Raw genomic sequence first — 7,575 nt, 5'->3', positions numbered from 1 at the left:
GAAATGAAAATCACAATCCAACTTTTTTATAACATAGAGGCAAAAATCCTAAATAAAAAATCCTAAATCAAATCTGGTGATATATAAGAACATAATGTATCCCAACCAATTAGATTTCAGGCATATAAAAAATAAAATGTACTACACTAGGTAAATGAATAGCATAAGGGAAAACAGTTGAGATGGTAGAAAAGAAAAACCCTAAGCTCAGGAGCACACAAAAATCACAACAATCTGCAGAACAACCATCATTGAAAAAGTCTGAAACCTATCAGAAAAGATCTTCTACAACTAAAGACAAAAAGAAGAAATGAAAACAAGACTGGTATGGATGTGAGAGTTGGACTGTGAAGAAAGCTGAGCACCACAGAATTGATGCTTTTGAACTGTGGTGTTGGAGAAGACTCTTGAGAGTCCCTTGGACTGCAAGGAGATCCAACCAGTCCATTCTAAAGGAGATCAGCCCTGGGATTTCTTCGGAAGGAATGATGCTAAAGCTGAAACTCCAGTACTTTGGCCACCTCATGCGAAGAGTTGACTCATTGGAAAAGACTCTGATGCTAGAAGGGATTTGAGGCAGGAGGAGAAGGGGACGACCGAGGATGAGATGGCTGGATGGCATCACTGACTCGATGGACGTTAGTTTGAGTAAACTCTGGGAGATGGTGATGGACAGGGAGGCCTGGCGTGCTGCGATTCATGGGGTCACAAAGAGTCGTACATGACTGAGTGACTGAACTGAACTGAACTGAACTGAGGAAGAGTGGACTCACCATATAGTCAGATCCCATAATTCTCAGATGCACAATCCACAAATTGGAGAATAATTATATTACAGAGGTTCTCCTGCCACAGTGAGAACTTTGAGCCCCATGTCAGGACCCCAGTCTGCAGGTCCAGCACTGGGAATAGGAGCCCCTAGACCATTTCACTTTAAGGCCAGTGGGGCTTGATTGCAAGAGCTCCACAGGACTGGGGGAAATAGAGATTGCCGTCAAAGGCACACACAAAATCCTATTCACACCAGAGCCAAGGGAGGTGTTTTAGTTGCTAAGTTGTGTCCGACTCTTACAACCCCATGGACTGTAGCCTGCAGGCTTCTCTGTCCATGGGATATTCCAGGCAAGAATACTGGAGTGGGTTGTGATTTCCTTCTCCAGCGAATCTTCCCAACCCAGGGATCAAACCTAGGTCTCCTGCATTATGGGCAGATTCTTTACCAACTGAGCTACAAGGGAAGCTGAGCCACCTGGGAAGCCCCAGGACAAAGAGGAAAAGCAGTAATTTCATAACAGACTAGGCCAGACCTTCCTGCTCATCTTGGAAGGTCTCTTGGGGAGGCAGGGAGCAGCTGTAGCTCTCTCTGGGGACAAAGATGCTGGTGGTGAACACATCTGGGAATATTCATCTGCATCTCTCATGGGGGCTGATATCATGCTTGGATCATTAGCCCCAAGACTTGGCCCCATCCAACAGCCTCTAGGCTCCAGTGCTGGAATGCTTCAGGCTAAAGAACTGAGTGGGAATACATGCGGACCTATCAGCAGACAAAGTGCCCAATGATTTCCTAAGCCCACAGCTCCCACTAGATACATCCCTAGAAGTGGCCCTGTCCGCCAGAGGGCCGACACCTATCTCCATCCCCTAGTGGGCAGGCACCAGCCTCTCCTGCCAGAAAGCCTGCAAAAACCGCTAGACCAACTTTGTCCAAGACAGGACAGACACCAGAGGCAAGAAAACAGTGTTCCCACAATCTATATACAGAATTCACAACTGCAGGTTAGATACTACTCTGGGACTAGCTGGCTTTGGCACTTGGATGACAATAAAAGAGTGCACTGTTGGAATATATAGGACATCTCTTCCAGAGGGCTACTTCTCCAGGAGAAAACGTAACTAATCTACCACATACTTAAAAATAGCAATTTAGACAAAACAAGATGAGAGAGGAATATATTACACAAGAAGGAACAAGATAAAACCCCAGAAGAACTGGCAATAGGAGACAAGAAATCTACCTGAGAATGAGTTTAGAGTAATGATCAAAAAGTTGATCAAAGAACTTGGGGTAAGAATGGAGGCACGGGGCAATTTTTGTATAATTTGTTATAATTTTTTAACAAAGAATTAGAAAATATGGAAAACAAACAAACATAATTGATGAATATAACTGAAATGAAAAATACACTAGAAGACACCAATAGGGGACATTATTAGCTTTAGTCATAATAACAACCATACATCACCTTTAGAGTGATATAATTTGTGATATTTCCATGTCATGAGTATAAACATATATGATATACTTAGCAACATAAATTAATCTTATAAACACAAACCAGACACAAATTCCATTCACAGAAATTGCATTCACAGAAAGTTTTAAAATAGGCAAACTAGTCAATGGTAATTAGAATAGTGACAAAGAAAGCCTGCGGGCACTCACTCATGTCCTATTTCTTGATATATGGTAGTTATAAGATATTTTTATGAAAAATTGTATGCAAAACATACAATTTACCCTTTTGCAGTAATACTATAATTAAATAAAATGTTTACTTAAAAATTAAGAATATTAAATAGAAACCTATAAATTACTGATTTTGAGACACAATAAATTACATATCAAGAAACCACTCATCTTCACTTCTGCCCATACCAACTGACCAGACACAGTGTAACAAACCTAGAAGTGTTGCAGGAAGGCGGACCCTTTCCAGGGCCCAAAACTGGGCTCTTGTCTAACACTCGGAAATGAATTGTCCGGGGAGATACATGTGCTGACAAAGCAAGAGATTTTATTGGGAAAGGGCACCCAGGTGGAGAGAAGTAGGGTAAGGGAACCCAGGAGAACAGCTCTGCCATGTGGCTTGCAGTCTCAGGTTTTATGGCGATGGGGTTAGTTTCTGGGTTGTCTTTAGCCAATCATTCTGACTCAGAAGGTTTCTATATGCTGGGATAAATGCATCCCATGAATTAGCACATAAATTCCTCAAACTATGCTATGAATAAATATAATTATCTTAATTTTAGAGATGGACAAACTGTGGTTTAAAGCAACTACATAATTTACTCAAGGTTACAAAGTCCCAGGCATGTCAAAACAATACAATTGTCTTTGCTTAATGTTCAATCCCTTGATCCTCACAGATTCTTTTTCTATGAGAGCACTTGACCTGGAGTATATAGGGAAGTGAAGTATTACAAAAGATAAGAGCTCCTAGTCCTGGTAAGAGACTGGGGGAAGGGAGAAGGGATGGTTTTGCATTAATTGCGTCTAGAGTCCAGGGGTAAAGATGACCAGGTATGGACCGGAGACTCCATCTGGGTCCTTCTATTTATTTGCCCCCTGAATTTTCCAAGTGGATGAACTTCAGAGTCACATTTTGTCCTTCTGAATAACTAAACCATATTTAAGATATACTTCAGTTCTAACACTATGGTTCTTCCATTCTTAGAAATGTCATAAGTGTGAGAGGCGCTAAAACATTTTTCCTAAGCAAGAGAGTAAACAAATACTGCTATGAGAGTGTTGAATTCAATATTTTCTGAAGTTTCTCCCTGTGGTGAAGAAATGATGTGCTGTGAATAGCAAAATAGTTTCAGGGATGCACATCTTAAATGCTGTCTCAATCTCAAGATTCAAGGATTTACACATGCTGATTCATAGAGGCCCTTCCTAGAGACTTTGTAAAAGTAGCATAGATTTGGAATACATACTAATGGCAATATTATAGAATAAGATGGGTACAAAATGGACTGCCATCCCTTCTTCGATAGAATAAATCAATAAATCTTTAATATCACAAGGGATGTTATAATTCCCCCAAATACCATCTCACTGTAGGCCAAAATCTAATTTCCTTCCTATTTTCAAATTATAGACACTGATGAAATAAAATGAGCAAGAGAGTACATGAGATATTTTACTTAGAATAGAAGAGAACTAAAATAGTATCAATAATCTTACACTACAAAAGTTCTTTAACAGTGTGGAAGTAGTTTGCTAAGAAAGAGAATGTCATTTAGAACCAATTCGTATTTGACACCATTCTGGGAAATCCTGCAAAGAAACAAATGCCTTTGGGAAAAAAGGTTGGACTGAAGAACAGAGATTGAAATGAATAGGATTTAGCACAATTTTGAAGGTAGAAAAAAAAATGGAAGTATCCAATCTTGACAAAATATATGAGAGTCTACAATTAATTTTTGGCATTTTCAAATTCATACTGTGATAGTAACTATGGTGCTTGATATTTAAAATGATAATTTTAAGTTCTTAAAAAGTAGATAATGCTAACACTTTTGCTGTTTATTTCACAGAACTGAAAAGCCAAACTAAAACAGGTGTGGAATTCACCTTGTTAAAACTGAAGCTGAATTTGAGATATTAAAAGAAGTTGCAGAGTTTATTAAAAATAAAAAAAATCAGGCGTTGAAATATGTCCCAATGAGAAATAAGTCCATAGTCCAAACATGTTGTTGAGAAGTTAAAAAAAAAAAGTAAAGTAATTCTGTGAAGATACTGAATGTTTCCCATATATTACTCTGATATTGTGGTATTATAATTAGATAACATTTTTACTTAATGGAAAAAATTAATTCTAAGAAATAAAACAGCTTCTTTTAGATTCTTTATAAACAGTATCTATCTCGTCAGATTGATAAGGTTAAAAAGAAAATTTATACAGTGTTTAACACCTTGCAAGACATATAGTTAGGCACTAAATAAACCTTAAATTCATTATTAGGATCTTATTTGTTTCATCACAGCATGGATTTAAGAATAAATAAGCAAAGAAGTATATATTTAAATCTTTAAAATATGAATGCAATTTTATTATGGAAATTATGTTTTATTTGATAGAGTTAAATATCATAGAGTAAAATTCAGACTCTATGAAGCAATGTTTTTAAAGAACAGGTGTCATAATTACTGAAGGAATATATTTATTGAGAAACTACTATGTGCAGTATTTTTTGCCAGATGCTGCTTTAACAACTCAAACTTTAGACTCTGAAAGTCACTGCTATTTAGAATGTCACTTAACTCAGAATTTTATTGAGGTCTTCCATGAAAACATGTTTCTTCAATATTTTTTTAACCACCACCACCATCACCCTTCATGATGACTGAATTTAGGAAGGAAATTCTCATTTTAAACAGTGTGTTTTTACAGCAACGTATCAAACAGTGGCCTTTAGTGGTTGTTCTGTGACAGTCATTCTATTAAAATCTTGATGTAAACAAGAGGAAAAGGTGAACTAGAAGTGCAGATATTTGCACAGCATTACTGTCAGGTAAAATTTTTTTTAAGATAGGTTTTATGAACCCATTACTTGCAGTCAAGGCTTTTGACTGCAGCATCTGAAATCATTTAAGGAGACAAAATGTTTTGTCAAAACATACTGCTGGGAGTCAGTGTGTAGCTTCTTTTTATGTAATTCAATTTAGTCCTGTTGTTTGCATGAAAGAGAAATTCTAGCTGGGCAGCCATAGTGAGCCAGTAAAAGTGACAATATGGTGCCCATCAGAGGCAATTAAAATTAAATGCTTTTAGTCTTACATTTTATTTCTTAATAAATGGGTAATTGTGTGTACCTGGTGACAGGACAAATTAAGTAGATACCAGGCATCTTTGCTAGCTCTGTCCATCATACATAAATTTATTTTTGAATTCTATATCAGATGAAGGAGAACCCTAAGCAAGTATTCTTTCCAAAAATATGTCTGAAAACCGGGGGCCCCATGCAATCAGTGGGAGTTATTTTGACATAGGTAGGCTCTAGTTTAGAAACAACAAACAATGGGATAAGATAAATGAAGAAAGATATATTTAGAGCTCAGTCTGATACCAGTGGAAATGTTAAATTATGGTAGGTATATAATCAGTACAAAAGTGAGTTTACTAGAGATAATTCAGGAGGTTTTGCAGAGACCAGATCATGCTAAAGAGAATACGGAGTCACTGATTAAAGCGGAGAAGAAAAATCAGATTTGCATATTAGAAACATTAGTTTAGCAACAACACAAAGTATTAAAGCAAAATATAATCAACAGCAATAATTCAGCTGTCATTCATCATAATTGTAGGACTAAGGCCTGGACTAAGTAAGTAGAAAGTAGGGACAGAGAAGAAGGTAGAAAAGAGATATATTGAGAAGAGACATTCTGCTGACAGAACTGACTGCACCAGTGGAAGCTGACATCAGAGAGTCTCACTGGTGGTGGCCGCTGGAAGCTGACATCAGAGAGTCTCACTGGTGGTGGCCGCTGGAAGCTGACATCAGAGAGTCTCACTGGTGGTGGCCGCTGGAAGCTGACATCAGAGAGTTTCACTGGTGGTGGCTGCTGTTGGGCGTTTGGGTGATCAAGTGGGTGATGGCATTCTTTACTACAATTGTGTGAATAATGGTAATAACAACTAACCCTGAGAGCTTAGACATTCATCATCTCTTTGATTTTTATAATATCTAAACAAAGCAGGCACAATTACTATCTGTCTTACTGTAAAAAAAAAAAAAAAAACCATGAGGCTTAGACTGGTTTACTAACTTGCCCAGAATCTCTCAGATAGTATGTGATAGAAGCTATACTCGAACCCAGAAAAGATTGACTCAAAAGTAAGTTATTCTAGGTATTATTATATATCAAAGAAAATGAGCAGGGTTTATTTTTGACACACTGAGTTTGAGATGCCTGTTGGGGTATTTTGTAGGCAGGTGAATAGAAATGTTAGGGGAAGCACACTGATTGAAACCGCCCACCCTGGCCAGGCACCATAGTAATCATTTGCATGAGTTGTTTTATGACAGGAGATCCTGATAAGGAATATGAAACTAATAAGCCACCACCAACCGGAAGAGTTCGGGAAAGGTCTAAAGGAGACACCTCGTGTCTGTCCACTTCCCAGAATCCCTCTCACTAGCATCCATCTTGGCTGAGCAATGCGTGTGCCTCCAGGAATTAGTGGTGGCGTGTGCCACCACTCTGAATTAGAATGATTGGCCAAAGACCACCTGGAAACTAATCCCATCACCATAAAACCCGAGACTGTGAGCCACGTGGCAGAGCAGTTCTGGGTTCCCTTACCCTACTGCCCTCCACCCGGGTCCCCTTTCCCAATAAAATCTCTTGCTTTGTCAGCACCTGTGTCTCCTCGGACAATTCATTTCCGAGTGTTAGACAAGAGCCCGGTTTCGGGCCCTAGAAAGGGTCCGCCTTCCTACAACAGAAAAGTCTGGAGTTCTCAACATGTGACTGATAGCTGAAGCTACAGAGTGTATATACAAGACACAGAGAAGAGAACTGCAAACAGAAGTCAACTGTTTTATATTTAAATGGCAGGGAGAAGATAATGAACACCTAAAGGAGTCTGAGAGACTAAAAGAAGAAGAAAAAAGAGTCTTGGTGATCAATTCTACTTTACACTGTGCTCATGTTCATGCACGTCTGCCTGCTAAGTTGCTTCAGTCCAGTCCAACTCTTTGTGACTCTATGGGCTGTAGCCCACTAGGCTCCTCTGTCCATGGGATTCCCTGGGTTTCCAGTATTCTCCAGGAATATTGGAGTTC

Source organism: Capricornis sumatraensis, chromosome 3 (assembly GCF_032405125.1).
Source record: "Capricornis sumatraensis isolate serow.1 chromosome 3, serow.2, whole genome shotgun sequence".
In the NCBI taxonomy this organism is placed as follows: domain Eukaryota; kingdom Metazoa; phylum Chordata; class Mammalia; order Artiodactyla; family Bovidae; genus Capricornis; species Capricornis sumatraensis.
The sequence above is the reverse complement of the archived record's forward strand: the minus strand, read 5'-3'. Positions refer to the sequence as shown.